Source organism: Heterodontus francisci, chromosome 32 (assembly GCF_036365525.1).
Source record: "Heterodontus francisci isolate sHetFra1 chromosome 32, sHetFra1.hap1, whole genome shotgun sequence".
Classification (NCBI taxonomy): Eukaryota; Metazoa; Chordata; class Chondrichthyes; order Heterodontiformes; family Heterodontidae; genus Heterodontus; species Heterodontus francisci.
The window spans coordinates 6,569,036-6,588,493 of NC_090402.1; the positions used below are offsets into that span (position 1 = coordinate 6,569,036).

General features: G+C 44.9%; 1 protein-coding gene across 3 annotated transcripts in view; it reads left to right on the forward strand.

The window, feature by feature from the left end:
- The first annotated feature begins 14,374 nt into the window (after positions 1 to 14,374).
- tsc1b (TSC complex subunit 1b) overlaps positions 14,375 to 19,458 on the forward strand; it is a 48,481-nt gene continuing 43,397 nt past the window's right edge. For all 3 annotated transcript variants that reach the window (XM_068012090.1, XM_068012093.1, XM_068012092.1), the window contains exon 1: positions 14,375 to 14,463. The gene's annotated coding sequence lies outside the window, so the exon portion shown is untranslated. The remainder of the gene's footprint in view (positions 14,464 to 19,458) is intronic.

Consider the following 19,458-nt stretch of genomic DNA (forward strand, 5'->3'; position numbering starts at 1 on the left):
AGCTGATTAGAATCCAGGACCAGCATGTTCCTGTGAGGAAGAAGGATAAGTCTGGCAAGTTTCGGGAACCTTGGATAACGCGGGATATTGTGAGCCTCGTCAAAAAGAAAAAGGAAGCATTCGTAAGGGCTGGAAGGCTAGGAACAGACGAATCCCTTGAGGAATATAAAGACAGTAGGAAGGAACTTAAGCAAGGAGTCAGGAGGACTAAAAGGGGTCATGAAAAGCCATTGGCAAACAGGATTAAGGAAAATCCCAAGGCTTTTTATACGTATATAAAGAGCAAGAGGGTAACCAGGGGAAGGGTTGGCCCACTCAAGGACAGAGAAGGGAATCTATGTGTGGAGCCAGAGGAAATGGGTGAGGTACTAAATGAGTACTTTGCATCAGTATTCACCAAGGAGAAGGACTTGGTGAATGATGAGCCTAGGGAAGGGAGTGTAGATAGTCTCAGTCATCTCATTATCAAAAAGGAGGAGATGTTGGGTGTCTTGCAAAGCATTAAGGTAGATAAGTCCCCAGGGCCTGATGGGATCTACACCAGAATACTGAGGGAGGCAAGGGAAGAAATTGCTGGGGCCTTGACAGAAATCTTTGCATCTTCATTGGCTACAGGTGAGGTCCCAGAGGACTGGAGAATAGCCAATGTTGTTCCTTTGTTTAAGAAGGGTAGCAAGGATAATCCAGGAAATTATAGGCCGGTGAGCCTTACGTCAGTGGTAGGGAAATTATTAGAGAGGATTCTTCAGGACAGGATTTACTCCCATTTGGAAAAAAATGGACTTATTAGCGAGAGGCAGCATGGTTTTGTGAAGGGGAGGTCATGTCTCACTAATTTGATTGAGTTTTTTGAGGAAGTGACGAAGATGATTGATGAAGGAAGGGCAGTGGATGTTATCTATATGGACTTCAGTAAAGCCTTTGACAAGGTCCCGCATGGCAGACTGGTACAAAAGGTGAAGTTGCATGGGATCAGAGGGGAGCTGGCAAGATGGATACAGAACTGGCTCTGTCATAGAAGACAGAGGGTAGCAGTGGAAGGGTGCTTTTCTGAATGGAGGGATGTGACTAGTGGTGTTCCGCATGGATCAGTGCTGGGACCTTTGCTGTTTGTAGTATATATAAATAATTTGGAGGAAAATGTAGCTGGTCTGATTAGTAAGTTTGCGGATGACACAAAGGTTGGTGGAGTTGCGGAGAGTGATGAGGATTGTCAGAGGATACAGCAGGATATAGATCGGTTGGAGACTTGGGCGGAGAAATGGCAGATGGAGTTTAATCCGGACAAATGTGAGGTAATGCATTTTGGAGAGTCTAATGCAGGTGGGAAGTATACAGTAAATGGCAGAACCCTTAGGAGTATTGACAGGCAGAGAGATCTGGGCGTACAGGTCCACAGGTCACTGAAAGTGGCAACGCAGGTGGATAAGGTAGTCAAGAAGGCATACGGCATGCTTGCCTTCATCGGTCGGGGCATAGAGTATAAAAATTGGCAAGTCATACTGCAGCTGTACGGAACTTTAGTTAGGCCACACTTAGAATATTGCGTGCAATTCTGGTTGCCACACTACCAGAAGGACATGGAGGCTTTGGAGAGGGTACAGAAGAGGTTTACCAGGATGTTGCCTGGTCTGGAGGGCATTAGCTATGAGGAGAGGTTGGATAAACTCGGATTGTTTTCACTGGAACGATGGAGGTGGAGGGGCGACATGATAGAGGTTTACAAAGTTATGAGCGGCATGGACAGAGTGGATAGTCAGAAGCTTTTTCCCAGCGTGGAAGAGTCACTTACTAGGGGACATAGGTTTAAGGTGAGAGGGGCAAAGTTTAGAGGGGATGTGCGAGGCAAGTTCTTTACACAGAGGGTGGTGAGTGCCTGGAACTTGCTGCTGGGGGAGGTGGTGGAAGCAGGTACCATAGAGACGTTTAAGAGGCATCTTGACAAATACATGAATATAGAACATAGAACAGTACAGCACAGTACAGGCCCTTCGGCCCACGATGTTGTGCCGAACCTTTAACCTACTCTAGGATCAAACTACCTACATACCCTTCATTCTACTATCATCCATGTACCTCTCCAAGAGTCGCTTAAATGTCCCTAATGTATCTGCTTCTACTACCACCGCTGGCAGTGCATTCCACGCACCCACCACTCTCTGTGTAAAGAACCTACCTCTGACATCTCCCCTAAACCTTCCTCCAATCACCTTAAAATTATGCCCCCTGGTGATAGCCCTTTCCACCCTGGGAAAAAGTCTCTGGCTATCCACTCTATCTATGCCTCTCATCATCTTGTACCCCTCTATCAAGTCACCTCTCATCCTTCTTCGCTCCAATGAGAAAAGCCCTAGCTCCCTCAATCTTTCTTCGTAGGACACGCCCTCCAGTCCAGGCAGCATCCTGGTAAATCTCCTCTGCACCCTCTCTAAAGCTCCCACATCCTTCCTATAATGAGGCGACCAGAACTGAACACAATATTCCAAGTGTGGTCGAACCAGGGCCTTATATAACTGCAGCATAACCTCGTGGCTCTTAAACTCAATCCCCCTGTTAATGAAAGCCAACACACCATACGCTTTCTTAACAACCCTATCAACTTGGGTGGCAACTTTGAGCGATCTATGGACATGGACCTCAAGATCCCTCTGTTCCTCCACACTACCAAGAATCCTGTCTTTAAGCCTGTATTCCGCATTCAAATTCGACCTTCCAAAATGAATCACTTCACACTTTTCCAGGTTGAACTCCATCTGCCACTTCTCAGCCCAGCTCTGCATCCTGTCAATGTCCCGTTGCAACCTACAACAGCCCTCCACACTATCCACAACTCCAGCAACCTTCGTGTCATCGGCAAACTTGCTAACCCAGCCTTCCACTTCCTCATCCAAGTCATTTATAAAAATCACAAAGAGCAGAGGTCCCAGAACAGATCCCTGCGGAACACCACTGATCACCGAGCTCCAGGCTGAATACTTTCCATCTACTACCACCCTCTGACTTCTATGGGCCAGCCAATTTTGTATCCAGACAGCCAACTTTCCCTGTATCCCATGCCTCCTTACTTTCTGAATGAGCCTACCATGGGGAACCTTATCAAACGCCTTGCTAAAATCCATATACACCACATCCACTGCTCTTCCTTCATCAACGTGTTTTGTCACATCTTCAAAGAATTCAATAAGGCTTGTGAGGCATGACCTGCCCCTCACAAAGCCATGCTGACTGTCTCTAATCAAACTATGCTTTTCCAAATAATCATAAATCCTGTCTCTCAGAATCCTCTCCAATAATTTGCCCACTACTGACGTAAGACTGACTGGTCTATAATTCCCAGGGTTATTCCTATTCCCTTTCTTGAACAAGGGAATAACATTTGCCACCCTCCAATCATCTGGTACTACTCCAGTGGACAGTGAGGACGCAAAGATCATCGCCAAAGGCACGGCAATCTCTTCCCTCGTTTCCCGTAATATCCTTGGGTATATCCCGTCTGGCCCCGGGGACTTATCTGTCCTCATGTCTTTCAAAATTTCCAGCACATCCTCCCTCTTAACATCAACCTGTTAAAGCATATCAGCCTGTTTCACGCTGTCCTCACAAACAACCAGGTCCCTCTCACTAGTGAATACTGAAGCAAAGTATTCATTTAGGACCTCCCCTACCTCCTCCGACTCCAGGCACAAGTTCCCTCCACTATCCCTGATCAGCCCTACCCTCACTCTGGCCATCCTCTTGTTCCTCACAAAAGTGTAGAACACCTTGGGATTTTCCTTAATCCTACCCGCCAAGACTTTTTCATGTCCCCTTCTAGCTCTCCTAAGTCCATTCTTCAGTTCCTTCCTGGCTACCTTGTAACCCTCTAGAGCCCTGTCTGATCCTTGCTTCCTCAACCTTAAGTAAGCTTCCTTCTTCCTCTTGACTAGCTGTTCCACATCTCTTGTTCCTTCACCCTACCATCCCTTCCTTGCCTCATCGGGACAAACCTATCCAGCAGTCGCAGCAAGTGCTCCCTAAACAACCTCCACATTTCTGTCGTGCATTTCCCTGAGAACATCTGTTCCCAATTTATGCTCCCCAGTTCCTGCCTAATAGCATTGTAATTCCCCCTCCCCCAATTAAATATTTTCCCATCCCATCTGCTCCTGTCCCTCTCCATGACTATAGTAAAGGTCAGGGAGTTGTGATCACTATCACCGAAATGCTCTCCCACTGAGAGATCTGCCACCTGGCCTGGTTCGTTGCCAAGCACCAAATCCAACATAGTCTCCCCTCTATATAATAAAAGCAAAATACTGCGGATGCTGGAAATCTGAAACAAAAACAAGAAATGCTGGATTCACTCAGCAGGTCTGGCAGCATCTGTGGAAAGAGAAGCAGAGTTAACGTTTCGGGTCAGTGACCCTTCTTCGGAACTGACAAATATTAGAAAAGTCACAGATTATAAACAAGTGAGGTGGGGGTTGGGCAAGAGATAACAAAGGAGAAGGTGCAGATTGGACCAGGCCACATAGCTGACCAAAAGGTCACGGAGCAAAGGCAAACAATATGTTAATGGTGTGTTGAAAGACAAAGCATTCGTACAGATTAGGTGTGAATATACTGAATATTGAACATCAGCAAGTGCAAACCTGAAGAAAAACAACCTGAAAAAAACAGTGGGTAAGCAAACTGAACAAACTAAGATGAAATGAAATAAATGCAAAAAAAGATTGTAAAAAATGTAAAAAGGAATGCAAAAAAAAAGGAAGAAAAAATAACTAAAAATGACTAAAAATGAAAGTAAAGTGGGGGGCTGTCATGCTCTGAAATTATTGAACTCAATGTTCAGTCTAGTCGGCCTATCTACATTTTGAATCAGGAAACCTTCCTGGACACACCTGACAAAAACTGCTCCATCCAAACTATTTGCACTAAGGAGGTTCCAATCAATATTAGGGAAGTTGAAGTCACCCATGACAACAACCCTGTTACTTCTGCACCTTTCCAAAATCTGCCTCCCAATCTGTTCCTCCGTGTCTCTGTTGCTATTGGGGGCTCTATAGAAAACTTTCAACAAAGTGACTGCTCCTTTCCTGTTTCTGACTTCCATCCATAATGACTCAGTAGACAAACCCTCCTCGACGACCTCCCTTTCTGCAGCTGTGATACTATCCCTGATTAGCAATGCCACTCCCCCACCTCTTTTACCTCCCTCCCTATTCCTCTTGAAACATAGGATGGGAATAGAGGGATACGGACCCCGGAAGTGCAGAAGGTTTTAGTTCAGGCAGGCATCAAGATCGGCGCAGGCTTGGAGGGCCGAATGGCCTGTTCCTGTGCTGTACTGTTCTTTGTTCTTTGTTCATAACCTTTTGTCAAAAAATTTGTTTACCACATTTACTAGGAACAGAACAAAGAGGAAGGGGAGAGAATGTGACATAATTGGGAGAAGGAGTTTATGTAAAGCAGTCTGTATATGCTTGGAAGCAACACAGGAAATGGTTAAGTAACTGAAGTGATATTGACATGAGTTAATATGACCAATTCTGCTCCCTAGCCACTGACTCCATCTCCCTCCCTGGCAACTTTCTGAGGCTGAACCAATCTGTTTGTAACCTTGGTGTCATATCTGAGCCCAAGATGATCTTTCAACCATCAGCACCATCTCTAAGACCATCTATTTCCACTTCTGTAACTTCACCCCTGTCTCAGCTCTTCTGCTGCTGAAACCCTCATTCATGCCTTTGTTACCTCCAGACTTGACTATTCCAATGCTCTCCTGGCCGACCTCCCACATTCTACCTTCCCGTAAACTTGAGGTCATCCAAAACTCTGCTGCCCGTGTCCTAACTCGCACCAAGTCCCGTTCACCCATTCACCCCCTGTGCTCGCTGACCTACTGGTAAACAAAGCCTCGAATTTAAAATTCTCATCTTTGTTTTCAAATCTCTCCACGGCCTCGCCCCCCCTCCCTATCTCTGTAACCTCCTCCAGCCCCCACAATCCTCCGAGATATCTGTGCTCTTCTAATTCTGGCCTCTTGTACGCCCCTGATTTTAATCGCTCCAACATGTGTTCTGAAGCACAGTCCTTCCTCCAGCAGGTGGCAGTGCCAACATCCAGTGCGACAAAACACTGCGGCAGACAGTGAACTAGCGGAGTTTTCCTGCTGTAACATTATCATTCAGCAGGGAGCAGTGGTGCACTATTAAATCATTCATACAGTTTGATGTATCATTTTATCTCATTGCTGTTTGTGGGATCTTGCTGTGCACGAACTGGCTAACGCGTTTCCCACATTACAACAGTGACTACACTTCAGAAATACTTCATTGGCTGTCAAGCACTTTGTGCCATCCTGCGGTCATGAATGGCGCTACAGAAATGCAAGACGTTTTTAATACATTTTGCTGTAATCCTGGGAGAAGGAACACCAGTACAAGACAGACAAGTAAGCAACATAGGAGCCGGTGGAGGCCATTCAGCCCCTCGAGCCTGTTCTACTATTCGATGAGAATATGACTGGTCTGTGACCTAATTCCATATCCCTTAACAGCTTTGATTAACAAATATCTATCAATCTCAGATTTAAAATTAGCAATTGATCCAGCATCAATTGCAGCAGAGAATTACAAACTTCTATCACCCTGTGTGCGTGGAAATGTTTCCTAATTTCACTCCTGAAAGGTCCCTAATTTTTAGACTCTGCCTCTTAGTCCTAGACTCCCCCAATTAGTGGAAACAGTTTCTCTCTATCGACCCTCTCTGTTCCCCTAAATGTCTCAAAATCCTCAATCAAATCACCTATTAATCTTTCACATTCGAGGGAATACAACCCTAGTTTGTGTAACCTCTCCATATAATTCAACCCTTGGAATTCAGCTATCATTCTGGTAAATCTACACTGCACTCCGTCTGAGGCCAATATGTCCTTCCGAAGGTGTGGTGCCCAGAACTGCTCACAGTAACTCCAGGTGTGGTCTAACCAGGGCTTTGTATAACTGAAGTATGAACTTCTACCCCCTTGTATTCTAGACCTCTAGATTTCAGTATTCCATTAGTCTTTCTGATTATTTTTGTACGTGTTCATGACATTTTAATGATCTATGTACATGTACCCCCCCCCCCCCAAGTCTCTCTGGACCTCAGCTGTTACTATCTTTTCACCACTTAGAAAGTACCCTTTCTTCCGAGGTTCAAAATGGATAACCTCACATTTGCCTAAACTGAAATACCTTTGCCACAGTTTTGCCCATTTGCTTAACCTATTAATATCTCTTTGTAATTTTGTGCTTCCATCCACACTGTTTACAATGCCACCTATCCTTGAATCAATGGCAAATTTGGCTAAGTGGCTTTCCATCCCATCATCTAAGTTGTTGATAAATACGGTGAATAGTTGACGCTTCAACACCCATCCTTGTAGGTCATGTCCTGCCAAATAGAGTATCTTCCATTATCCCTGCTCTGTGTCTCCTTCCAGTCAGCCAATATCCCAACCAGGTCAATAATTTCCTTTCAACTCCATCAGTTTCAACTTTAGTTAACAGTTTCTTATGAGGGACTTTATCAAATGCGTTCTCAAAATCCGCATAAATAACATCCATAGACATCCCCTTATCCACTATTTTCGTCACCTCTTCAAAAAGTTCAATCAAGTTCATCAGCTATGACCTACCCTTTACAAACCCATGCTGGCTCTCTCTGATCAGCTGAAAATTTTCAACGTGTTCAGTCACTCTGTCCTTAATCTAAGCTCTAGCAATTTCCCAACAACAGATGTTAGGCTAACTGGCCAATAATTCCTTGGTTTTGTTCTCTCATCTTTTTTAAATAGCAGAGTGGCATGTATAAATTTCCAATCTGAAGGAATGGTTCCCAAATTGAAAGAATTTTGGAAGATTACATTGTCTTTGCAATGTTCTCAGCTATTTCCTTTAAAACCTTGGGATGGAAACCATCTGGTCCTGGGGATTTGTCCCTCTTTAGTGCCATTATTTTCTTCATTGCTGTTATTTTGCTTACAATAATTTTGGTGAATTGCTGTCCTTGATTCAATATTAGTTTCCTTGGGTTTCCCACATGCTATTCTCTTCTTCAACTGTAAATACTGCCGTAAAATAATTATTCAAAATGCCCACCATTTCATTATTTTCATCGACAATATCACCATTGTCAGTTTTCAAGGGGTCCTCATTGCTCCCGACCACCCTCTTTTTACCGAATATAATTGTAAATATTTTTGTGTTGATTCTGATATCCCTTGCAAGTTTTTCATACTCCTATTTTGTTCCTCTGACTGTCCGTTTTACCACCCTTTGCGGTTCTTTTTGTCCTCCGCTTTCACCAGGATCTGTGCTATTTTTTGCCTTTTTGTATGCCTTTTCTTTTAATTTTGTATTTTACCTCTTTAGTTGCCCATGGCTGTGTTTATTTTGCCAAGTAGAGCTCTTGCCCTTTCGGGGTATAAACTTGTTCTGCATCATATTAAATTCTATTTTGAATATCTCCCACTGACCTTCTGTTGTTTTACACATTAACAGATTTGCCTTGTTTACCGTGGACAGTCTCTGTCTCAGCGCATTGAAATCAACCTCACCTCAATCTAGAATCTTAATAGCTGGTTCACATTTCTCCCTATCAAACATTATGTTGAACTCGATCATATTATGATTGCTGTTAGATAACTGACTGTTTGCCCACTATTAGGCTGTTAATTAAATCTAATATGGCATGCCCCATTGTTGGCTCTGGGACATACTGTTGAACAGAACAAAGCCAGGTTTGTGCTGAGAGGTTAGTGAGTACTGCTGGGGAAGGAAGCCAGAGAACAGCAGGGAGAAGCAGAAATGAGATCAAAGTGATATAAACAGCAGTAAAATTAGAAATAGCTCCCTAAAAATTGAAGGAACCAGATTGAGGAAAGTGCAAAAGTGATGAAGGAGATATTAAACTGTGTGTACATCAAGGTCTGTAGCGTATCGAATAAAGTTGGGGAGCTGCAACTGGAAATTGCTACATGGGATTATACCGTGATTGCATTGACAGGGACATGACTCAAACAAGGCCAGGAATGGGTTCTTAATACTCCTGGTTACCAAGTATTCAGGAATGGTAGAGAAGGAAAAAGTGAAGGGGGTGGTGGCTGTCAGTACTGATTAAGGATGTTCTAAATCGGAAGGATGCACTAAATGGTTCCAGAACTGAATCTATTTGGCTTGAGTTGAGGAACAGAGGATGAGCAGTTTCATTGTTGGGAGTTTTTTTTTAAATAAAGTTCCAAATGGTAAGAAGGAGATAATTGAGCAAATTTGTCAGCAAATTTCAAAGGTGTGTAACACAAACAGAGGTGTTACAGTGTCAGCACCTGTGGGAGCACCTTCACTACATGGACTGCAGCAGTTCAAGAAGGCAGCTCACCACCACTTTCTCAAGGGGAATTAGGGATGGGCAATAAATGCTGGCCTGGCCAGTGATGCCCACATCCTGTGAATTAATTTTTAAAACCTTTGGTTAGACCACAGTTAGAGTACTAAGTGAAACGTTGAGTTCCTTATAGTCTTAGATATTTATTATTTATTTATTTATTTAGAGATACAGCACTGAAACAGGCCCTTCGGCCCACTGAGTCTGTGCCGACCAGGAACCACCCATTTATACTAACCCTACAGTAATCCCATATTCCCTACCACCTACCTATACTAGGGGCAATTTACAACGGCCAATTTACCTTCACCTGCAAGTCTTTGGCAGTGGGAGGAAACCAGAGCACCCGGCGAAAACCCACACGGTCACAGGGAGAACTTGCAAACTCCACACAGGCAGTACCCAGAATTGAACCCGTGTCACTGGAACTGTGAGGCTGCGGTGCTAACCACTGCACCGCTGTGCAGTGTAGATTCACCAGGAGGATGTCAGGGATATAAAACTAAAGTTATGTGGAGAGATACTGGTGCAATTTCCACTGAAGCAGAGAAAATGAAGAGGAGAGTTAATGCAGTTTTAAAAAATGGTAAGAGTTTTAATAGAGTGAATAGAGAAGGGGTATTTACGCTAGTCGGAGAGTCAGTAAAATGGGGTCATCAATCTAAAATGATCATTCAGAGAGTGTGGAGAGAGGTTGGGTTCAGCATCTTTATGCAGAGGGCCACTGGCACATGGAATGTTTTGCTACAGGGGCTGGTTGAGGCAGAGATAGTTGCATCTTTTAAGGAAAATTGGATCACATTTGAAGCAGTGGAAGTTACCAGGTTCTGGACAGGTGTTTGTCAAAACAGGCAAGCAATGGTGACATGAGGGAAAACATTTCTACGCAGTGAGTGGTTAGGATCTGGAAAGCATTGCCTGAGAATGTGGTTTAGGCATATTTAATCGTGACTTTCAAAGGAGAATTGGATAATTAATTTAGGAGGAGAAAAGATGTGCAGGGCTATGGTGAAAAGCTGAGACTAGCAGAGAGCTAATGGGCCAAATGTCCTCCTTTTGTGCTGTAATCATTCTTTGATTCTAAATCTTTCTTTTTATCTGTTTATCTCTCTCTCTGTCTTATTTATTATCTTATTATCTGCTCATGTGATCTATCCATCTCTATCTCTCTATCATAAATAAAAACAAGAAATGCTGGAAATACTCAGCAGGTCTGGCAGCATCTGTGGAGAGAGAAGCAGAGTTAACGTTTCGGGTCAGTGACCCTTCATCAGAACTAGCAGATATTAGAAATGTGAAAGGTTTTAAGCAAGTAAAGTGGGGGTGGGGCAAGAGATAACAAAAGAGAAGATGTAGATAGGACAAGGTCATGGAGCAAAGGCAAACAATATGTTAATGGTGTGTTGAAAGACAAAGCATTAGTACAGATAGGGTGTTAATGGACTGAAATTTGAACAGCCACAAGCACAAACATGAAAAAACACAGTGGGTAAGCAAACTGAATAAACTAAGATAAAAAGAAAAAAATAAAATAAACACAATACCTGCATACCTGCCCATTTACCTCCTCTCTCCTCATTATCCAATGCCCCAAACACTCCTTTCAGGTGAAGCAGTGATTTACTTGTACTTCTTTCAATGTAGTATACTGTATTCGCTGCTCACAATGTGGTCTCCTTTACACTGGGGAGACCAAATGCAGACTGGGTGACCGCTTTGCGGAACATGTCCGCTCAGTCCAAAAGCATGACCCCGAGCTTCCGGTTGCTTGCCATTTTAACACTCCCCCCTGCTCTCATGCTCACATCTCTATCCTGGGATTGCTGCAGTGTTCCAGTGAACATCAACGCAAGCTCGAGGAATAGCATCTCATTTACCGATTAGGTATGCTACAGCCTGCCGGACTGAACATTGAGTTCAATCATTTCAGAGCATGACGGGCCCCCCTTTTTACCTTTCTTTTTAGTTATTTTTTCTTATTTCTTTTTAGTTATTTTTTCTTATTACTTTTTTAATTTTTTTGTGTTTATTTTATTTTATTTTATCAGTTTGTTCAGTTTGCCTACCCACTTTTTTCATGTTTGTGCTTGTGGCTGTTCAGATTTCAGTCCATTAACACCCTATCTGTACTAATGCTTTGTATTTCAACACACCATTAACATATTGTTTGCCTTTGCTCCATGACCTTCTGGTTGGTTATTCTCTGTGACCTTGTCCTATCTACATCTCTTTTGTTATCTCTTGCCCCCCCCCCTTTACTTGCTTAAAACCTTTCACATTTCTAATATTTTCTAGTTCTGATGAAGGTTCACTGACCTGAAACGTTAACTCTGCTTCTCTCTCCACAGATGGTGCCAGACCTGCTGAGTATTTCCAGCATTTCTTGTTTTTATTTCAGATTTCCAGCATCCACAGTATTTTGCTTTTCTTTATCTGTCTATCTCTATCTATCTATCCATCTCTCTCTCTGACTATTTCTATCTCTTTGTCTATTTATCTCTCCATCTATCTATCTCTCTTTCTCTGTCTAACTCTATTTGTCTTTCTATCTCTGTATCTCTCTCTCTATCTCTCTGTCTTATTATTATCTTATTACCTCCTCATGTGATCTATCTATCTCTATCTGTCAATCTCTGTCTATCTATTCATCTCTCTGCCTCTATCTATCTTTCCATCTATCTATCTCCATATCAATCTCTCTTTCTCTATCTCTCTTTCTATCTGTCTTATTTATTATCTCCTCATGTGATCTATCTATCTCCACATGTCTATCGCTGTCTATTTATCTATCTATCTCTTTATCTATCTATCTTTCCATATATCTTTCCATCGCTATCTCTATCTCTCTTTCTCTATTTATCTAACTCTATTTGCCTTTCTATCTCTATCTATCTCTATCTATCTCTCTCTCTCTCTTTGACTATCTCTCTGTCTCTATCTATCTATCCATCTATCTTCTTTGGCCTCCTTATCTCGAGAGACAATGGGTAAGCGCCTGGAGGTGGTCAGTGGTTTGTGAAGCAGCGCCTGGAGTGGCTATAAAGGCCAATTCTAGAGTGACAGGCTCTTCCACAGGTGCTGCAGAAAAATTTGTTTGTCGGGGCTGTTACACAGTTGGCTCTCCCCTTGTGCCTCTGTCTTTTTTCCTGCCAACTGCTAAGTCTCTTCGACTTGCCACACTTTAGCCCCGCCTTTATGGCTGCCCGCCAGCTCTGGTGAACGCTGGCAACTGACTCCCACGACTTGTGATCAATGTCGCAGGACTTCATGTCGCGTTTGCAGACGTCTTTAAAGCGGAGACATGGACGGCCGGTGGGTCTGATACCAGTGGCGAGCTCGCTGTACAATGTGTCTTTGGGGATCCTGCCATCTTCCATGCGGCTCACATGGCCAAGCCATCTCAAGCGCCACTGACTCAGTAGTGTGTATAAGCTGGGGATGTTGGCCACCTCGAGGACTTCTGTGTTGGAGATACGGTCCTGCCACCTGAAGCCAAGTATTCTCCGGAGGCAGCAAAGATGGAATGGATTGAGACGTCGCTCTTGGCTGACATACGTTGTCCAGGCCTCGCTGCCATAAAGCAAGGTACTGAGGACACAGGCTTGATACACTCTGACTTGTGTTCCGTGTCAGTGCGCCATTTTCCCACACTCTCTTAGCCAGTCTGGACATAGCAGTGGAAGCCTTTCCCATGCGCTTGTTGATTTCTGCATCTAAAGACAGGTTACTGGTGATAGTCGAGCCTAGGTAGGTGAACTCTTGAACCACTTCCAGAGCATGGTCGCCAATATTGATGGATGGAGCATTTCTGACGTCCTGCCCCATGATGTTTGTTTTCTTGAGGCTGATGGTTAGGCCAAATTCATTGCAGGCAGCCGCAAACCTGTCGATGAGACTCTGCAGGCACTCTTCAGTGTGAGATGTTAAAGCAGCATCGTCAGCAAAGAGGAGTTCCCTGATGAGGACTTTCCATACTTTGGACTTCGCTCTTAGACGGACAAGGTTGAACAACCTGCCCCCTGATCTTGTGTGGAGGAAAATTCCTTCTTCAGAGGACTTGAACGCATGTGAGAGCAGCAGGGAGAAGAAAATCCCAAAAAGTGTGGGTGCGAGCACACAGCCCTGTTTCACGCCACTCATGATAGGAAAGGGGTCTGATGAGGTGCCGCTATGTTGAATTGTGCCTTTCATATTGTCATGGAATGAGGTGATGATACTTAGTAGCTTTGGTGGACATCCGATCTTTTCTAGTAGTCTGAAGAGACCACGTCTGCTGACGAGGTCAAAGGCTTTGGTGAGATCAATGAAAGCAATGTAGAGGGGCATCTGTTGTTCACGGCATTTCTCCTGTATCTGACGAAGGGAGAACAGCATGTCAATAGTCGCTCTCTCTGCACGAAAGCCACACTGTACCTCAGGCACCTGAGGCACAGTGTGGCTTTCGTGCAGAGAGATCGACCGTTGACATGCTGTTCTCGCTATCCATCTATCTATCTCTCCATATCTATCTCTTTCTCTATCTACCTCTGTCTATCTGTCAGTCTCTCTCTTTCACTGTCTATGCCTCCCTCTATCCCTCTCTCTGTCCTCACTGTTAGCTGCCTCTGATTGACAGGTGGAGGGACACGCCTCCTTGCCCGCTAATAACCTGTTTACCCGAATGCAGTGACGTCATGCCGAGCCGCGGGGTCCTTCGGCTCTCGACACAGGCGCGCGGCGGCCACCCGTAGTCACGCGCAGCCGCGTCGCCTCGCCTGATAGCCGTCCGCGCACTGGGAAAAGAGGCCATGGAACTATTTACATCAATACCTCTCCTTGTCTTAAAAATACGACCCAATAACCTCAGGGAAGAGTCAGGTTTATTGAGGGATTGTTGGGTGGTGGGGAAATAAGGGTATGGGGCCGGCTGAATCTTGTTTTGGGGCGGGATTTAGTGAGGGGTATATAAGGAAGTAGTCCGGGATTTATTTGTTTGGCTGAGGCTGGCGGATGCGGGTGATCGGGGGTGAGGTGGTTAAGATGGCGGCGCCCTGTGGAATGTCTAGTCGGTGAGAGGTAAAACCCCGCGCTCGGAGCCTGAGGGGGGAGAGAGGCGGCTTCAAGCCGGGCCCCCCGCCGGGGGAGAGTGAGGGACAGAGGCTGCCGGCCGGGGCATCGCCACCGGCCCGGCCTGTCCGGGGAGGTGGGGGGTGGAGGGGACAGCGAGCGGGAGGGGAGAATCGCCCCCTTCTCCAGCCCGGGACAAGCCGCCCTCCGGCGGGGGAGGTTCGGCCGGTCCTGTTGCCCCCTCAGGCCGGCGGTCTCCGCGGCCGTTGAGCGGGAGTCGGGGCCCACTGGGGGCGAAATGAATGAGGGAAATGTGTTTAAATTGTGTCTCCGGGCGGGCGGGGAGTTGTTGAGATTTGTTTATTTTATTTATCGTTTGTTTTGTTTAATTTTGGGGTTGTCTCCGGGCCCCGGCCGCTGTGCTGGGTCTGGGAGCAGAGGAGCCGCTTTCTATCCAATCTTTATTATTTTTTTTCGTACAATGCAACGATTACTTAACAAATCTGATCTTGCTATTACATTCCTCTCTCTTTCTCCCCCAAGAGTGTGTTTCAGGGTTTATAAGGCAACTGAGACTCTTTCCATAGAAATCCTTCCAAATGCTTCTCTGTTAAATGACTGTTGCGGGGCTCCCTTCAAATCTGTTTAATTTCAGGGATCCTTTATCGCTGTCAAATAACTGACGAACAGGAGCATTTGATGCAATGAATGAGCTAATCCTGGGATGTGTTTTATAGCCATGTTTTTCAAGTATATGAAACGTAGATGGATTAAGATGCAGATCAACCATCATCTTATTGTCTGAATTGGCTCGAGGGGCTGAAAGATCTCCTCTTGTTCCAGTGGACAGTAAAATCGCTAACTGGCAACTGTATCTTTAAATGTTTGCACATCAACACTTTTTGTTTTTTCAATGGTTAACTTAACAATGGCAACTTGTATTTGTCGTGCCTTTAGCATAGTCAAACATCCCAAGGTGCTTCACAGGAGCATTTGCAAACAAAATTTGACAGTCACATGCGATGTCAGGGCAGATGACCAAAAGCTTGGTCAAAGAGGTAGGGTTTTTTAAGGAGCATCTTAAAGGAGAAGGAGTAAGAGGGGTTTAGGAAGGGATTAGATAGAGAATTGGTAGGCAACAGGAAAAAAGAGTTGGAATAAATGGGTCTTTTTCTGAGTGGCAGGCAGTGACTAGTGGGGTACTGCAGGGATCAGTGCTATTCACAATATATCATGCATTTAATTCCCTCATCTATATCATTAATATAATATATCCAGGTTTGCAGATGAGACAAATCTGGGTGTGAGCTGTGAGGAGGATACAGAGAAGCTCCAGTGTGATTTGGACAAGTTGAGTGAGTGGGCAAATACATGGCAGATGCAGTATAATGTGGATAAATGTGAGGTTATCTACTTTGCTGGCAAAAACAGAAAGGCAGATTGTTATCTGAATGGTAATAGATTGGGAAAGGGGGAGATGCAGCGAGACCTGGGTGTCCTTGTGTCGCTGAAAGTAAGCGTGCAGTGGGCAGTTGAGAAGGCAATTAGTATGTTGGCCTTCATAGTGAGAGGATTCAGGTACAGGAGCAAAGACGTCTTGCTGCAATTATACAATGCAGTCCATATCTGGAGTATTGCATGCAGTTTTGGTCTCCTTATCTGAGGAAGCATGTTCTTGCTATGGAGGGAGTGCAGCGAAGGTTCACTAGACTGATTCCTGGGATGGCAGGACTGACGTATGAAGAGCGATTGGGTCAATTAGGCTTGTATCTGCTAGAGTTTAGAAGAATGGGGAAGATTTCAGAGAAACCTACAAAATTCTAACAGGACTGGACAGACTAGATGCAGGAAGGATGTTCCCGATGGCGGGGGAGTCCAGGATAAGGGGTAAGCCATTTAAGACTGAGACGAGGAGGGATCTCTTCACCCAGAGAGTGGTGAATCTGTGGAATTCTCTACCACAGAAAGCAGTTGAGGCCAAATCATTAAATATATTCAAGAAAGAGTTAGTTTGTAGGGCTAAAGGGATCCAAAGATATGGGGAGAAAGTGGGAACAGGGTACTGAGATTGGATGATCAGCCATGATCGTATTGAATGGTGTAGGCTCGAAGGGTCGAATGGTCTACTCTCCTATTTTTCTATGTTTCTATGAATTCCGGTGCTTCAGTCCCAGCTAAAGGCAGCCAGTAGTGGAGTAATGTATATTGGGAATGCTTAAAACCAGAATTGGAGGATATTTCGAGATTAGGAGGGGTAAGACTGAAGGGATTTGCACATTTAACCAGGAGCCAGTGTAGGTCAAGGGGAACAGGACCTTATGCAGGTTAGGACACAGGCAGCAGAATTTTGGATCTGCTCACGTTTACTCGGTAGAATGTGGGAGGTTGGCCAGGCTTTGGAATAGTCAAGTCTAGAGGTAACCAAAGCATTGATGAGGATTTCAACAATAGAGAAGCTGAGATAGGGATGGAATCGGATGATATTGAGGTGGAAATAGGCAGTTTTGATAGTCATAGTTGTACAACACAGAAACAGGCCCTTTGGCCCATCGTGTCCCTGCCTGTCATCAAGCACCTGTATTCTAATCCCATTTTCCAGCACGGCCCATAGCCTTTTATGTTATGGCATTTCAAGTGCTAGTCTAAATAATACTACAATGTTGTGAGGGTTCCTGCCTCTACTGCCCCTTCCGGCAGTGTGTTCCAGATTCCAACCACCCTCTGGGTGAAAACATTTTTCCTCAAATCTCCTCTAAACCTCCTGCCCCTTACCTTAAATCTTTGCCCCCTAGTTATTGACACCTCCGCTAAGGGAAAAAGTTTCTTCCTATCTACCCTATCTGTGCCCCTCATAATTTTGTATACCTCAATCAGGTCCCCCCTCAGCCTTCTTTGCTCTAAGGAAAATAACCCTAGCCTATCCAGTCTCTCAGGTGAAATGCTCCAGCCCAGGCAACATCCTAGTGAATCTCCTCTGCACCCTCTCCAGTACAATCACATCCTGCCTATAGTATGGTGCCCAGAACTGTACACAGTACTCCAGCTGTGGCCTAACTAGCATTTTATACAGCTCCATCATAACCTCCCTGCTCTTATATTCTATGCCTCGGCTAATAAAGGCAAGTATCTCATATGCCTTCCTAACCACCTTATCTACCTGTGCTGCTGCCTTCAGTGATCTATGGACAAGTACACTAAGGTGCCTCTGACCCTCTGTACTTCCTAGGTCCTACCTTCCATTGTATGTTCCCTTGCCTTGTTAGTCCTCCCAAAATGAATCACCTCACACTTCTCCGGTTTAAATTCCATTTGCCACTGCTCTGCCCATCTTACCAGCCCATCTATAGCGTCCTGTAATCTAAGGCTTTCCTCCTCACTATTTACGACACCACCAATTTTCATGTCATCTGTGAACCTACTGATCATACCTCCTTTATTCACATCTAAATCATTAATGTACACTACAAACAGCAAGGGTCCCAGCACCGATCCCTGCAGTACACCACTGGTCACAGGCTTCCAAATGCAAAAACAACCCTTGACCATTGCCCTGTGCCTCCTGCCACTAAGCCAATTTTGGATCCTGTTTACCAAATTGCCCTGGATCCCATAGGCTCTTGCCTTGACCAATTTCCCATGCAGGACCTTATCAAAAGCCTTACTGAAGTCCATGTAGACTACATCAACTGCTTTACCCTCATCTACACATCTAGTCACCACCTCAAAAAATTTAATCAAGTTTGTTAAACATGACAAAGCCATGCTGACTATCCCATGATTAATCCCTGCCTCTCTAAGTGTTGGTTAATCCTGTCCCTCAGAATTTTTTCCAAAAGTTTTCCTACCACTGATGTTAGACTCACTGGCCTGTAATTGCCTGGTTTATCCCTGCTACCCTTCTTGAATAATGGTACCACATTCGCTGTCCTCCTGTCCCCTGGTACCTCACCTGTGGCCAGAGAGGATTTGAAAATTTGTGTCAGCCCCTGCTATCTCCTCCCTTGCCTCAATAGCAGCAAATGATGCGGATATGTGATTGGAAGCTCATGCCTGACACCAAGGTTGGGAACACTGCTTCAGCCTCAGTTGCCAGGGAGAAGGATGGAGTTCAGGGGAAGTGAGAAATTTTCATGCTGTCTACCTCACTGATAGTATTTTGAGTGTTGTCTTCTCAAACTTCTTGTGTTGCAGAGAGCATCTCTGGTGCATCAATATATTCCTTTGTTCTTTTTACCCCACCCCATGACGATACTGTTTCCTGTTGAGGTACAATTTCACAGGTGGTATTTACTGTCCGGTAATGCATCCAAGTGGTCGTTCTGTCATGAGCAGAGTCAGTATCTGCGGTCTTGCCTCACTCCACATGCTTATTTTCCATCAGGACTCGCTGGGTGAATAGGACCCACAACTGTTTTCCCCCAACCTACAATCGGGGAGCTGAGGCTAGTAGTATTGCACACCCTGCCGTGACCCGAAACTTGTTCAGTATCGTCCAGCGACATGCTTTTCTGGGGGTGGTGCAGCGGGTCCAGTGACACACTGTTGTTGGGGAAAGTCTGGTGCGAGAAACTAACTGGCGGCGCAGTGGTTAGCACCGCAGCCTCACGGCTCCAGCGACCCGGGTTCAATTCTGGGTACTGCCCGTGTGGAGTTTGCAAGTTCTCCCTGTGTCTGCGTGGGTTTTCTCCGGGTGCTCCGGTTTCCTCCCACAAACCAAAAGACTTGCAGGTTGGTAGGTAAATTGGCCATTATAAATTGCCCCTAGTATAGGTAGGTGGTAGGGAAATATAGAGATAGGTGGGGATGTGGTAGGAATATGGGATTAGTGTAGGATTAGTATATATGGGTGGTTGGTTGATGGTCGGCACAGACTCGGTGGGCCGAAGGGCCTGTTTCAGTGATGTATCTCTAAACTAAACTATCCAGTGTGTTGTACATTAAAATGTGTTTTAAATGCAATTTTGCTAATCCCATGTCACTGAGCCCAGTGACGCTGCATGGCTA